The sequence below is a fragment of the Phyllobates terribilis genome, unplaced genomic scaffold, assembly GCF_046119375.1.
Source record: "Phyllobates terribilis strain yellow unplaced genomic scaffold, ASM4611937v1 Scaffold_2__4_contigs__length_985480577, whole genome shotgun sequence".
Taxonomy (NCBI): Eukaryota; Metazoa; Chordata; class Amphibia; order Anura; family Dendrobatidae; genus Phyllobates; species Phyllobates terribilis.
The window spans coordinates 480,857,751-480,874,311 of record NW_027362762.1 but is presented as its reverse complement, the minus strand read 5'-3'; positions in this window follow the sequence as shown (position 1 = coordinate 480,874,311).

The window sequence follows — 16,561 nt, the reverse complement described above, 5'->3', positions numbered from 1 at the left end:
AAAATTAGGACGGAGCAACTTGCAATGCCCCTTACAAGAGCCATGCAGTACAGCATATTACAATCATAAGTCCCATTATTGGGGAGTGGGTGTCCCATGGTATTTGCTTATTCTTTCCCAGCAAAAGCTGCCAAAAATTAGGACGGAGCAACTTGCAATGCCCCTTCCAAGAGCCATGCAGTACAGCATATTACAAACATAAGTCCCATTATTGGGGAGTGGGTGTCCCATAGTATTTGCTTATGCTTTCCCAGCAAAGCGGCCAAAAATTAGGACGGAGCAACTTGCAATGCCCCTTACAAGAGCCATGCAGTACAGCATATTACAAACATAAGTCCCATTATTGGGAAGTGGGTGTCCCATAGTATTTGCTAATGCTTTCCCAGCAAAGCTGCCAAAAATTAGGAAGGAGCAACTTGCAATGCCCCTTACAAGAGCCATGCAGTACAGCATATTACAAACATAACTCCCATTATTGGGGAGTGGGTGTCCCATAGTATTTGCTTATGCTTTCCCAGCAAAGCTGCCAAAAATTAGGACGGAGCAACTTGCAATGCCCCTTACAAGAGCCATGCAGTACAGCATATTACAAACATAAGTCCCATTATTGGGGAGTAGGTGTCCCATAGTATTTGCTTATGCTTTCCCAGCAAAAGCTGCCAAAAATTAGGATGGAGCAACTTGCAATGCCCCTTACAAGAGCCATGCAGTACAGCATATTACAAACATAAGTCCCATTATTGGGGAGTGGGTGTCCCATAGTATTTGCTTATGCTTTCCCAGCAAAAGCTATCAAAAAATTAGGACGGAGCAACTTGCAATGCCCCTTACAAGAGCCATGCAGTACAGCATATTACAAACATAAGTCCCATTATTGGGGAGTGGGTGTCCCATGGTATTTGCTTATGCTTTCCCAGCAAAAGCTGCCAAAAATTAGGACGGAGCAACTTGCAATGCCCCTTACAAGAGCCATGCAGTACAGCATATTACAAACATAAGTCCCATTATTGGGGAGTGGGTGTCCCATAGTATTTGCTTAAGCTTTCCCAGCAAAAGCTGCCAAAAATTAGGACGGAGCAACTTGCAATGCCCCTTACAAGAGCCATGCAGTACAGCATATTACAAACATATGTCCCATTATTGGGGAGTGGGTGTCCCATGGTATTTGCTTATTCTTTCCCAGCAAAAGCTGCCAAAAATTAGGATGGAGCAACTTGCAATGCCCCTTACAAGAGCCATGCAGTACAGCATATTACAAACATAAGTCCCATTATTGGGGAGTGGGTGTCCCATAGTATTTGCTTATGCTTTCCCAGCAAAAGCTGCCAAAAATTAGGACGGAGCAACTTGCAATGCCCATTACAAGAGCCATGCAGTACAGCATATTATAAACATAAGTCCCATTATTGGGGAGTGGGTGTCCCATAGTATTTGCTTATGCTTTCCCAGCAAAAGCTGCCAAAAATTAGGACGGAGCAACTTGCAATGCCCCTTACAAGAGCCATGCAGTACAGCATATTACAAACATAAGTCCCATTATTGGGGAGTGGGTGTCCCATAGTATTTGCTTATGCTTTCCCAGCAAAAGCTGACAAAAATTAGGACGGAGCAACTTGCAATGCCCCTTACAAGAGCCATGCAGTACAGCATATTACAATCATAAGTCCCATTATTGGGGAGTGGGTGTCCCATGGTATTTGCTTATTCTTTCCCAGCAAAAGCTGCCAAAAATTAGGACGGAGCAACTTGCAATGCCCCTTACAAGAGCCATGCAGTACAGCATATTACAAACATAAGTCCCATTATTGGGGAGTGGGTGTCCCATAGTATTTGCTTATGCTTTCCCAGCAAAAGCTGACAAAAATTAGGACGGAGCAACTTGCAATGCCCCTTACAAGAGCCATGCAGTACAGCATATTACAATCATAAGTCCCATTATTGGGGAGTGGGTGTCCCATGGTATTTGCTTATTCTTTCCCAGCAAAAGCTGCCAAAAATTAGGACGGAGCAACTTGCAATGCCCCTTACAAGAGCCATGCAGTACAGCATATTACAAACATAAGTCCCATTATTGGGGAGTGGGTGTCCCATAGTATTTGCTTATGCTTTCCCAGCAAAGCGGCCAAAAATTAGGACGGAGCAACTTGCAATGCCCCTTACAAGAGCCATGCAGTACAGCATATTACAAACATAAGTCCCATTATTGGGGAGTGGGTGTCCCATAGTATTTGCTAATGCTTTCCCAGCAAAGCTGCCAAAAATTAGGACGGAGCAACTTGCAATGCCCCTTACAAGAGCCATGCAGTACAGCATATTACAAACATAAGTCCCATAGTATTTGCTTATGCTTTCAAAGCAAAGCTGCCAAAAATTAGGACGGAGCAACTTGCAATGCCCCTTACAAGAGCCATGCAGTACAGCATATTACAAACATAAGTCCCATTATTGGGGAGTAGGTGTCCCATAGTATTTGCTCATGCTTTCCCAGCAAAAGCTGCCAAAAATTAGGATGGAGCAACTTGCAATGCCCCTTACAAGAGCCATGCAGTACAGCATATTACAAACATAAGTCCCATTATTGGGGAGTGGGTGTCCCATAGTATTTGCTTATGCTTTCCCAGCAAAAGCTATCAAAAAATTAGGACGGAGCAACTTGCAATGCCCCTTACAAGAGCCATGCAGTACAGCATATTACAAACATAAGTCCCATTATTGGGGAGTGGGTGTCCCATGGTATTTGCTTATGCTTTCCCAGTAAAAGCTGCCAAAAATTAGGACGGAGCAACTTGCAATGCCCCTTACAAGAGCAATGCAGTACAGCATATTACAAACATAAGTCCCATTATTGGGGAGTGGGTGTCCCACAGTATTTGCTTATGCTTTCCCAGCAAAAGCTGCCAAAAATTAGGATGGAGCAACTTGCAATGCCCCTTACAAGAGCCATGCAGTACAGCATATTACAAACATAAGTCCCATTATTGGGGAGTGGGTGTCCCATAGTATTTGCTTATGCTTTCCCAGCAAAGCTGCCAAAAATTAGGACGGAGCAACTTGCAATGCCCCTTACAAGAGCCATGCAGTACAGCATATTACAGACATAAGTCCCATTATTGGGGAGTGGGTGTCCCATAGTATTTGCTTATGCTTTCCCAGCAAAAGCTGACAAAATTAGGACGGAGCAACTTGCAATGCCCCTTACAAGAGCCATGCAGTACAGCATATTACAATCATAAGTCCCATTATTGGGGAGTGGGTGTCCCATGGTATTTGCTTATTCTTTCCCAGCAAAAGCTGCCAAAAATTAGGACGGAGCAACTTGCAATGCCCCTTACAAGAGCCATGCAGTACAGCATATTACAAACATAAGTCCCATTATTGGGGAGTGGGTGTCCCATAGTATTTGCTAATGCTTTCCCAGCAAAGCTGCCAAAAATTAGGACGGAGCAACTTGCAATGCCCCTTACAAGAGCCATGCAGTACAGCATATTACAAACATAAGTCCCATTATTGGGGAGTGGGTGTCCCATAGTATTTGCTTATGCTTTCCCAGCAAAGCTGCCAAAAATTAGGACGGAGCAACTTGCAATGCCCCTTACAAGAGCCATGCAGTACAGCATATTACAAACATAAGTCCCATTATTGGGGAGTAGGTGTCCCATAGTATTTGCTTATGCTTTCCCAGCAAAAGCTGCCAAAAATTAGGATGGAGCAACTTGCAATGCCCCTTACAAGAGCCATGCAGTACAGCATATTACAAACATAAGTCCCATTATTGGGGAGTGGGTGTCCCATAGTATTTGCTTATGCTTTCCCAGCAAAAGCTATCAAAAAATTAGGACGGAGCAACTTGCAATGCCCCTTACAAGAGCCATGCAGTACAGCATATTACAAACATAAGTCCCATTATTGGGGAGTGGGTGTCCCATGGTATTTGCTTATGCTTTCCCAGTAAAAGCTGCCAAAAATTAGGACGGAGCAACTTGCAATGCCCCTTACAAGAGCCATGCAGTAAAGCATATTACAAACATAAGTCCCATTATTGGGGAGTGGGTGTCCCACAGTATTTGCTTATGCTTTCCCAGCAAATGCTGCCAAAAATTAGGATGGAGCAACTTGCAATGCCCCTTACAAGAGCCATGCAGTACAGCATATTACAAACATAAGTCCCATTATTGGGGAGTGGGTGTCCCATAGTATTTTGCTTATGCTTTCCCAGCAAAGCTGCCAAAAATTAGGACGGAGCAACTTGCAATGCCCCTTACAAGAGCCATGCAGTACAGCATATTACAAACATAAGTCCCATTATTGGGGACTGGGTGTCCCATAATATTTGCTTATGCTTTCCCAGCAAAAGCTGCCAAAAATTAGGACGGAGCAACTTGCAATGCCCTTTACAAGAGCCATGCAGTACAGCATATTACAAACATAAGTCCCATTATTGGGGAGTGGGTGTCCCATAGTATTTGCTTATGCTTTCCCAGCAAAAGCTGCCAAAAATTAGGACGGAGCAATTTGCAATGCCCCTTACAAGAGCCATGCAGTACAGCATATTACAAACATAAGTCCCATTATGGGGGAGTGGGTGTCCCATGGTATTTGCTTATGCTTTCCCAGTAAAAGCTGCCAAAAATTAGGACGGAGCAACTTGCAATGCCCCTTACAAGAGCCATGCAGTACAGCATATTACAAACATAAGTCCCATTATTGGGGAGTGGGTGTCCCACAGTATTTGCTTATGCTTTCCCAGCAAAAGCTGCCAAAAATTAGGACAGAGCAACTTGAAATGCCCCTTACAAGAGCCATGCAGTACAGCATATTACAAACATAAGTCCCATTATTGGGGAGTGGGTTTCCCATAGTATTTGCTTATGCTTTCCCAGCAAAAGCTGCCAAAAATTAGAAGGAGCAACTTGAAATGCCCCTTACAAGAGCCATGCAGTACAGCATATTACAAACATAAGTCCCATTATTGGGGAGTGGGTGTCCCATAGTATTTGCTTATGCTTTCCCAGCAAAAGCTGCCAAAAATTAGGACGGAGCAACTTGAAATGCCCCTTACAAGAGCCATGCAGTACAGCATATTACAAACATAAGTCCCATTATTGGGGAGTGGGTGTCCCATAGTATTTGCTTATGCTTTCCCAGCAAAAGCTGCCAAAAATTAGGACGGAGCAACTTGCAATGCCCCTTACAAGAGCCATGCAGTACAGCATATTACAAACATAAGTCCCATTATTGGGGAGTGGGTGTCCCATAGTATTTGCTTATGCTTTCCCAGCAAAAGCTGCCAAAAATTAGGACGGAGCAACTTGCAATGCCCCTTACAAGAGCCATGCCGTACAGCATATTACAAACATAAGTCCCATTATTGGGGAGTGGGTGTCCCATGGTATTTGCTTATGCTTTCCCAGCAAAAGCTGCCAAAAATTAGGACGGAGCAACTTGCAATGCCCCTTACAAGAGAGATGCAGTACAGCATATTACAAACATAAGTCCCATTATTGGGGAGTGGGTGTCCCATAGTATTTGCTTAAGCTTTCCCAGCAAAAGCTGCCAAAAATTAGGACGGAGCAACTTGCAATGCCCCTTACAAGAGCCATGCAGTACAGCATATTACAAACATATGTCCCATTATTGGGGAGTGGGTGTCCCATGGTATTTGCTTATTCTTTCCCAGCAAAAGCTGCCAAAAATTAGGACGGAGCAACTTGCAATGCCCCTTACAAGAGCCATGCAGTACAGCATATTACAAACATAAGTCCCATTATTGGGGAGTGGGTGTCCCATAGTATTTGCTTATGCTTTCCCAGCAAAAGCTGCCAAAAATTAGGACGGAGCAACTTGCAATGCCCCTTACAAGAGCCATGCAGTACAGCATATTACAAACATAAGTCCCATTATTGGGGAGTGGGTGTCCCATAGTATTTGCTTATGCTTTCCCAGCAAAAGCTATCAAAAAATTAGGACGGAGCAACTTGCAATGCCCCTTACAAGAGCCATGCAGTACAGCATATTACAAACATAAGTCCCATTATTGGGGAGTGGGTGTCCCATGGTATTTGCTTATGCTTTCCCAGTAAAAGCTGCCAAAAATTAGGACGGAGCAACTTGCAATGCCCCTTACAAGAGCCATGCAGTACAGCATATTACAAACATAAGTCCCATTATTGGGGAGTGGGTGTCCCACAGTATTTGCTTATGCTTTCCCAGCAAAAGCTGCCAAAAATTAGGATGGAGCAACTTGCAATGCCCCTTACAAGAGCCATGCAGTACAGCATATTACAAACATAAGTCCCATTATTGGGGAGTGGGTGTCCCATAGTATTTGCTTATGCTTTCCCAGCAAAGCTGCCAAAAATTAGGATGGAGCAACTTGCAATGCCCCTTACAAGAGCCATGCAGTACAGCATATTACAAACATAAGTCCCATTATTGGGGAGTGGGTGTCCCATAGTATTTGCTTATGCTTTCCCAGCAAAAGCTGACAAAATTAGGACGGAGCAACTTGCAATGCCCCTTACAAGAGCCATGCAGTACAGCATATTACAATCATAAGTCCCATTATTGGGGAGTGGGTGTCCCATGGTATTTGCTTATTCTTTCCCAGCAAAAGCTGCCAAAAATTAGGACGGAGAAACTTGCAATGCCCCTTATAAGAGCCATGCAGTACAGCATATTACAAACATAAGTCCCATTATTGGGGAGTGGGTGTCCCATAGTATTTGCCTATGCTTTCCCAGCAAAGCGGCCAAAAATTAGGACGGAGCAACTTGCAATGCCCCTTACAAGAGCCATGCAGTACAGCATATTACAAACATAAGTCCCATTATTGGGGAGTGGGTGTCCCATAGTATTTGCTAATGCTTTCCCAGCAAAGCTGCCAAAAATTAGGACGGAGCAACTTGCAATGCCCCTTACAAGAGCCATGCAGTACAGCATATTACAAACATAAGTCCCATTATTGGGGAGTGGGTGTCCCATAGTATTTGTTTATGCTTTCCCAGCAAAGCTGCCAAAAATTAGGACGGAGCAACTTGCAATGCCCCTTACAAGAGCCATGCAGTACAGCATATTACAAACATAAGTCCCATTATTGGGGAGTAGGTGTCCCATAGTATTTGCTTATGCTTTCCCAGCAAAAGCTGCCAAAAATTAGGATGGAGCAACTTGCAATGCCCCTTACAAGAGCCATGCAGTACAGCATATTACAAACATAAGTCCCATTATTGGGGAGTGGGTGTCCCACAGTATTTGCTTATGCTTTCCCAGCAAAAGCTGCCAAAAATTAGGATGGAGCAACTTGCAATGCCCCTTACAAGAGCCATGCAGTACAGCATATTACAAACATAAGTCCCATTATTGGGGAGTGGGTGTCCCATAGTATTTGCTTATGCTTTCCCAGCAAAGCTGCCAAAAATTAGGACGGAGCAACTTGCAATGCCCCTTACAAGAGCCATGCAGTACAGCATATTACAAACATAAGTCCCATTATTGGGGACTGGGTGTCCCATAATATTTGCTTATGCTTTCCCACAAAAGCTGCCAAAAATTAGGACGGAGCAACTTGCAATGCCCTTTACAAGAGCCATGCAGTACAGCATATTACAAACATAAGTCCCATTATTGGGGAGTGGGTGTCCCATAGTATTTGCTTATGCTTTCCCAGCAAAAGCTGCCAAAAATTAGGACGGAGCAATTTGCAATGCCCCTTACAAGAGCCATGCAGTACAGCATATTACAAACATAAGTCCCATTATTGGGGAGTGGGTGTCCCATGGTATTTGCTTATGCTTTCCCAGTAAAAGCTGCCAAAAATTAGGATGGAGCAACTTGCAATGCCCCTTACAAGAGCCATGCAGTACAGCATATTACAAACATAAGTCCCATTATTGGGGAGTGGGTGTCCCACAGTATTTGCTTATGCTTTCCCAGCAAAAGCTGCCAAAAATTAGGACGGAGCAACTTGAAATGCCCCTTACAAGAGCCATGCAGTACAGCATATTACAAACATAAGTCCCATTATTGGGGAGTGGGTTTCCCATAGTATTTGCTTATGCTTTCCCAGCAAAAGCTGCCAAAAATTAGGACGGAGCAACTTGAAATGCCCCTTACAAGAGCCATGCAGTACAGCATATTACAAACATAAGTCCCATTATTGGGGAGTGGGTGTCCCATAGTATTTGCTTATGCTTTCCCAGCAAAAGCTGCCAAAAATTAGGACGGAGCAACTTGAAATGCCCCTTACAAGAGCCATGCAGTACAGCATATTACAAACATAAGTCCCATTATTGGGGAGTGGGTGTCCCATAGTATTTGCTTATGCTTTCCCAGCAAAAGCTGCCAAAAATTAGGACGGAGCAACTTGCAATGCCCCTTACAAGAGCCATGCAGTACAGCATATTACAAACATAAGTCCCATTATTGGGGAGTGGGTGTCCCATAGTATTTGCTTATGCTTTCCCAGCAAAAGCTGCCAAAAATTAGGATGGAGCAATTTGCAATGCCCCTTAAAAGAGCCATGCAGTACAGCATATTACAAACATAAGTCCCATTATTGGGGAGTGGGTGTCCCATAGTATTTGCTTATGCTTTCCCAGCAAAAGCTGCCAAAAATTAGGACGGAGCAACTTGCAATGCCCCTTACAAGAGCCATGCCGTACAGCATATTACAAACATAAGTCCCATTATTGGGGAGTGGGTGTCCCATGGTATTTGCTTATGCTTTCCCAGCAAAAGCTGCCAAAAATTAGGACGGAGCAACTTGCAATGCCCCTTACAAGAGACATGCAGTACAGCATATTACAAACATAAGTCCCATTATTGGGGAGTGGGTGTCCCATAGTATTTGCTTAAGCTTTCCCAGCAAAAGCTGCCAAAAATTAGGACGGAGCAACTTGCAATGCCCCTTACAAGAGCCATGCAGTACAGCATATTACAAACATATGTCCCATTATTGGGGAGTGGGTGTCCCATGGTATTTGCTTATTCTTTCCCAGCAAAAGCTGCCAAAAATTAGGACGGAGCAACTTGCAATGCCCCTTACAAGAGCCATGCAGTACAGCATATTACAAACATAAGTCCCATTATTGGGGAGTGGGTGTCCCATAGTATTTGCTTATGCTTTCCCAGCAAAAGCTGCCAAAAATTAGGACGGAGCAACTTGCAATGCCCCTTACAAGAGCCATGCAGTACAGCATATTACAAACATAAGTCCCATTATTGGGGAGTGGGTGTCCCATAGTATTTGCTTATGCTTTCCCAGCAAAACCTGCCAAAAATTAGGACGGAGCAACTTGCAATGCCCCTTACAAGAGCCATGCAGTACAGCATATTACAAACATAAGTCCCATTATTGGGGAGTGGGTGTCCCATAGTATTTGCTTATGCTTTCCCAGCAAAAGCTGCCAAAAATTAGGACGGAGCAACTTGCAATGCCCCTTACAAGAGCCATGCAGTACAGCATATTACAAACATAAGTCCCATTATTGGGGAGTGGGTGTCCCATAGTATTTGCTTATGCTTTCCCAGCAAAAGCTGACAAAAATTAGGACGGAGCAACTTGCAATGCCCCTTACAAGAGCCATGCAGTACAGCATATTACAATCATAAGTCCCATTATTGGGGAGTGGGTGTCCCATGGAATTTGCTTATTCTTTCCCAGCAAAAGCTGCCAAAAATTAGGACGGAGCAACTTGCAATGCCCCTTACAAGAGCCATGCAGTACAGCATATTACAAACATAAGTCCCATTATTGGGGAGTGGGTGTCCCATAGTATTTGCTTATGCTTTCCCAGCAAAGCTGCCAAAAATTAGGACGGAGCAACTTGCAATGCCCCTTACAAGAGCCATGCAGTACAGCATATTACAAACATAAGTCCCATTATTGGGGAGTGGGTGTCCCATAGTATTTGCTTATGCTTTCACAGCAAAGCTGCAAAAATTAGGACGGATCAACTTGCAATGCCCCTTACAAGAGACATGCAGTACAGCATATTACAAACATAAGTCCCATTATTGGGGAGTAGGTGTCCCATAGTATTTGCTTATGCTTTCCCAGCAAAAGCTGCCAAAAATTAGGATGGAGCAACTTGCAATGCCCCTTACAAGAGCCATGCAGTACAGCATATTACAAACATAAGTCCCATTATTGGGGAGTGGGTGTCCCATAGTATTTGCTTATGCTTTCCCAGCAAAAGCTATCAAAAAATTAGGACGGAGCAACTTGCAATGCCCCTTACAAGAGCCATGCAGTACAGCATATTACAAACATAAGTCCCATTATTGGGGAGTGGGTGTCCCATGGTATTTGCTTATGCTTTCCCAGTAAAAGCTGCCAAAAATTAGGACGGAGCAACTTGCAATGCCCCTTACAAGAGCCATGCAGTACAGCATATTACAAACATAAGTCCCATTATTGGGGAGTGGGTGTCCCACAGTATTTGCTTATGCTTTCCCAGCAAAAGCTGCCAAAAATTAGGATGGAGCAACTTGCAATGCCCCTTACAAGAGCCATGCAGTACAGCATATTACAAACATAAGTCCCATTATTGGGGAGTGGGTGTCCCATAGTATTTGCTTATGCTTTCCCAGCAAAAGCTGCCAAAAATTAGGACGGAGCAACTTGCAATGCCCCTTACAAGAGCCATGCCGTACAGCATATTACAAGCATAAGTCCCATTATTGGGGAGTGGGTGTCCCATGGTATTTGCTTATGCTTTCCCAGTAAAAGCTGCCAAAAATTAGGATGGAGCAACTTGCAATGCCCCTTACAAGAGCCATGCAGTACAGCATATTACAAACATAAGTCCCATTATTGGGGAGTGGGTGTCCCACAGTATTTGCTTATGCTTTCCCAGCAAAAGCTGCCAAAAATTAGGACGGAGCAACTTGAAATGCCCCTTACAAGAGCCATGCAGTACAGGATATTACAAACATAAGTCCCATTATTGAGGAGTGGGTTTCCCATAGTATTTGCTTATGCTTTCCCAGCAAAAGCTGCCAAAAATTAGGACGGAGCAACTTGAAATGCCCCTTACAAGAGCCATGCAGTACAGCATATTACAAACATAAGTCCCATTATTGGGGAGTGGGTGTCCCATAGTATTTGCTTATGCTTTCCCAGCAAAAGCTGCCAAAAATTAGGACGGAGCAACTTGCAATGCCCCTTACAATAGCCATGCAGTACAACATATTACAAACATAAGTCCCATTATTGGGGAGTGGGTGTCCCATGGTATTTGCTTATGCTTTCCCAGCAAAAGCTGCCAAAAATTAGGACGGAGCAACTTGCAATGCCCCTTACAAGAGCCATGCAGTACAGCATATTACAAACATAGGTCCCATTATTGGGGAGTGGGTGTCCCATAGTATTTGCTTATCCTTTCCCAGCAAAAGCTGCCAAAAATTAGGACGGAGCAACTTGCAATGCCCCTTACAAGAGCCATGCAGTACAGTATATTACAAACATAAGTCCCATTATTGGGGAGTGGGTGTCCCATTGTATTTGCTTATGCTTTCCCAGCAAAAGCTGCCAAAAATTAGGACGGAGCAACTTGCAATGCCCCTTACAAGAGCCATGCAGTACAGCATATTACAAACATAAGTCCCATTATTGGGGAGTGGGTGTCCCATAGTATTTGCTTAAGCTTTCCCAGCAAAAGCTGCCAAAAATTAGGACGGAGCAACTTGCAATGCCCCTTACAAGAGCCATGCAGTACAGCATATTACAAACATATGTCCCATTATTGGGGAGTGGGTGTCCCATGGTATTTGCTTATTCTTTCCCAGCAAAAGCTGCCAAAAATTAGGACGGAGCAACTTGCAATGCCCCTTACAAGAGCCATGCAGTACAGCATATTACAAACATAAGTCCCATTATTGGGGAGTGGGTGTCCCATAGTATTTGCTTATGCTTTCCCAGCAAAAGCTGCCAAAAATTAGGACGGAGCAACTTGCAATGCCCCTTACAAGAGCCATGCAGTACAGCATATTACAAACATAAGTCCCATTATTGGGGAGTGGGTGTCCCATAGTATTTGCTTATGCTTTCCCAGCAAAACCTGCCAAAAATTAGGACGGAGCAACTTGCAATGCCCCTTACAAGAGCCATGCAGTACAGCATATTACAAACATAAGTCCCATTATTGGGGAGTGGGTGTCCCATAGTATTTGCTTATGCTTTCCCAGCAAAAGCTGCCAAAAATTAGGACGGAGCAACTTGCAATGCCCCTTACAAGAGCCATGCAGTACAGCATATTACAAACATAAGTCCCATTATTGGGGAGTGGGTGTCCCATAGTATTTGCTTATGCTTTCCCAGCAAAAGCTGACAAAAATTAGGACGGAGCAACTTGCAATGCCCCTTACAAGAGCCATGCAGTACAGCATATTACAATCATAAGTCCCATTATTGGGGAGTGGGTGTCCCATGGAATTTGCTTATTCTTTCCCAGCAAAAGCTGCCAAAAATTAGGACGGAGCAACTTGCAATGCCCCTTACAAGAGCCATGCAGTACAGCATATTACAAACATAAGTCCCATTATTGGGGAGTGGGTGTCCCATAGTATTTGCTTATGCTTTCCCAGCAAAGCTGCCAAAAATTAGGACGGAGCAACTTGCAATGCCCCTTACAAGAGCCATGCAGTACAGCATATTACAAACATAAGTCCCATTATTGGGGAGTAGGTGTCCCATAGTATTTGCTTATGCTTTCACAGCAAAGCTGCAAAAATTAGGACGGAGCAACTTGCAATGCCCCTTACAAGAGACATGCAGTACAGCATATTACAAACATAAGTCCCATTATTGGGGAGTAGGTGTCCCATAGTATTTGCTTATGCTTTCCCAGCAAAAGCTGCCAAAAATTAGGATGGAGCAACTTGCAATGCCCATTACAAGAGCCATGCAGTACAGCATATTACAAACATAAGTCCCATTATTGGGGAGTGGGTGTCCCATAGTATTTGCTTATGCTTTCCCAGCAAAAGCTATCAAAAAATTAGGACGGAGCAACTTGCAATGCCCCTTACAAGAGCCATGCAGTACAGCATATTACAAACATAAGTCCCATTATTGGGGAGTGGGTGTCCCATGGTATTTGCTTATGCTTTCCCAGTAAAAGCTGCCAAAAATTAGGACGGAGCAACTTGCAATGCCCCTTACAAGAGCCATGCAGTACAGCATATTACAAACATAAGTCCCATTATTGGGGAGTGGGTGTCCCACAGTATTTGCTTATGCTTTCCCAGCAAAAGCTGCCAAAAATTAGGATGGAGCAACTTGCAATGCCCCTTACAAGAGCCATGCAGTACAGCATATTACAAACATAAGTCCCATTATTGGGGAGTGGGTGTCCCATAGTATTTGCTTATGCTTTCCCAGCAAAAGCTGCCAAAAATTAGGACGGAGCAACTTGCAATGCCCCTTACAAGAGCCATGCCGTACAGCATATTACAAACATAAGTCCCATTATTGGGGAGTGGGTGTCCCATGGTATTTGCTTATGCTTTCCCAGTAAAAGCTGCCAAAAATTAGGATGGAGCAACTTGCAATGCCCCTTACAAGAGCCATGCAGTACAGCATATTACAAACATAAGTCCCATTATTGGGGAGTGGGTGTCCCACAGTATTTGCTTATGCTTTCCCAGCAAAAGCTGCCAAAAATTAGGACGGAGCAACTTGAAATGCCCCTTACAAGAGCCATGCAGTACAGGATATTACAAACATAAGTCCCATTATTGAGGAGTGGGTTTCCCATAGTATTTGCTTATGCTTTCCCAGCAAAAGCTGACAAAAATTAGGACGGAGCAACTTGCAATGCCCCTTACAAGAGCCATGCAGTACAGCATATTACAATCATAAGTCCCATTATTGGGGAGTGGGTGTCCCATGGAATTTGCTTATTCTTTCCCAGCAAAAGCTGCCAAAAATTAGGACGGAGCAACTTGCAATGCCCCTTACAAGAGCCATGCAGTACAGCATATTACAAACATAAGTCCCATTATTGGGGAGTGGGTGTCCCATAGTATTTGCTTATGCTTTCCCAGCAAAGCTGCCAAAAATTAGGACGGAGCAACTTGCAATGCCCCTTACAAGAGCCATGCAGTACAGCATATTACAAACATAAGTCCCATTATTGGGGAGTGGGTGTCCCATAGTATTTGCTTATGCTTTCACAGCAAAGCTGCAAAAATTAGGACGGAGCAACTTGCAATGCCCCTTACAAGAGACATGCAGTACAGCATATTACAAACATAAGTCCCATTATTGGGGAGTAGGTGTCCCATAGTATTTGCTTATGCTTTCCCAGCAAAAGCTGCCAAAAATTAGGATGGAGCAACTTGCAATGCCCCTTACAAGAGCCATGCAGTACAGCATATTACAAACATAAGTCCCATTATTGGGGAGTGGGTGTCCCATAGTATTTGCTTATGCTTTCCCAGCAAAAGCTATCAAAAAATTAGGACGGAGCAACTTGCAATGCCCCTTACAAGAGCCATGCAGTACAGCATATTACAAACATAAGTCCCATTATTGGGGAGTGGGTGTCCCATGGTATTTGCTTATGCTTTCCCAGTAAAAGCTGCCAAAAATTAGGACGGAGCAACTTGCAATGCCCCTTACAAGAGCCATGCAGTACAGCATATTACAAACATAAGTCCCATTATTGGGGAGTGGGTGTCCCACAGTATTTGCTTATGCTTTCCCAGCAAAAGCTGCCAAAAATTAGGATGGAGCAACTTGCAATGCCCCTTACAAGAGCCATGCAGTACAGCATATTACAAACATAAGTCCCATTATTGGGGAGTGGGTGTCCCATAGTATTTGCTTATGCTTTCCCAGCAAAAGCTGCCAAAAATTAGGACGGAGCAACTTGCAATGCCCCTTACAAGAGCCATGCCGTACAGCATATTACAAACATAAGTCCCATTATTGGGGAGTGGGTGTCCCATGGTATTTGCTTATGCTTTCCCAGTAAAAGCTGCCAAAAATTAGGATGGAGCAACTTGCAATGCCCCTTCCAAGAGCCATGCAGTACAGCATATTACAAACATAAGTCCCATTATTGGGGAGTGGGTGTCCCACAGTATTTGCTTATGCTTTCCCAGCAAAAGCTGCCAAAAATTAGGACGGAGCAACTTGAAATGCCCCTTACAAGAGCCATGCAGTACAGGATATTACAAACATAAGTCCCATTATTGAGGAGTGGGTTTCCCATAGTATTTGCTTATGCTTTCCCAGCAAAAGCTGCCAAAAATTAGGACGGAGCAACTTGAAATGCCCCTTACAAGAGCCATGCAGTACAGCATATTACAAACATAAGTCCCATTATTGGGGAGTGGGTGTCCCATAGTATTTGCTTATGCTTTCCCAGCAAAAGCTGACAAAAATTAGGACGGAGCAACTTGCAATGCCCCTTACAAGAGCCATGCAGTACAGCATATTACAATCATAATCCCATTATTGGGGAGTGGGTGTCCCATGGAATTTGCTTATTCTTTCCCAGCAAAAGCTGCCAAAAATTAGGACGGAGCAACTTGCAATGCCCCTTACAAGAGCCATGCAGTACAGCATATTACAAACATAAGTCCCATTATTGGGGAGTGGGTGTCCCATAGTATTTGCTTATGCTTTCCCAGCAAAGCTGCCAAAAATTAGGACGGAGCAACTTGCAATGCCCCTTACAAGAGCCATGCAGTACAGCATATTACAAACATAAGTCCCATTATTGGGGAGTGGGTGTCCCATAGTATTTGCTTATGCTTTCACAGCAAAGCTGCAAAAATTAGGACGGAGCAACTTGCAATGCCCCTTACAAGAGACATGCAGTACAGCATATTACAAACATAAGTCCCATTATTGGGGAGTAGGTGTCCCATAGTATTTGCTTACGCTTTCCCAGCAAAAGCTGCCAAAAATTAGGATGGAGCAACTTGCAATGCCCCTTACAAGAGCCATGCAGTACAGCATATTACAAACATAAGTCCCATTATTGGGGAGTGGGTGTCCCATAGTATTTGCTTATGCTTTCCCAGCAAAAGCTATCAAAAAATTAGGACGGAGCAACTTGCAATGCCCCTTACAAGAGCCATGCAGTACAGCATATTACAAACATAAGTCCCATTATTGGGGAGTGGGTGTCCCATGGTATTTGCTTATGCTTTCCCAGTAAAAGCTGCCAAAAATTAGGACGGAGCAACTTGCAATGCCCCTTACAAGAGCCATGCAGTACAGCATATTACAAACATAAGTCCCATTATTGGGGAGTGGGTGTCCCACAGTATTTGCTTATGCTTTCCCAGCAAAAGCTGCCAAAAATTAGGATGGAGCAACTTGCAATGCCCCTTACAAGAGCCATGCAGTACAGCATATTACAAACATAAGTCCCATTATTGGGGAGTGGGTGTCCCATAGTATTTGCTTATGCTTTCCCAGCAAAAGCTGCCAAAAATTAGGACGGAGCAACTTGCAATGCCCCTTACAAGAGCCATGCCGTACAGCATATTACAAACATAAGTCCCATTATTGGGGAGTGGGTGTCCCATGGTATTTGCTTATGCT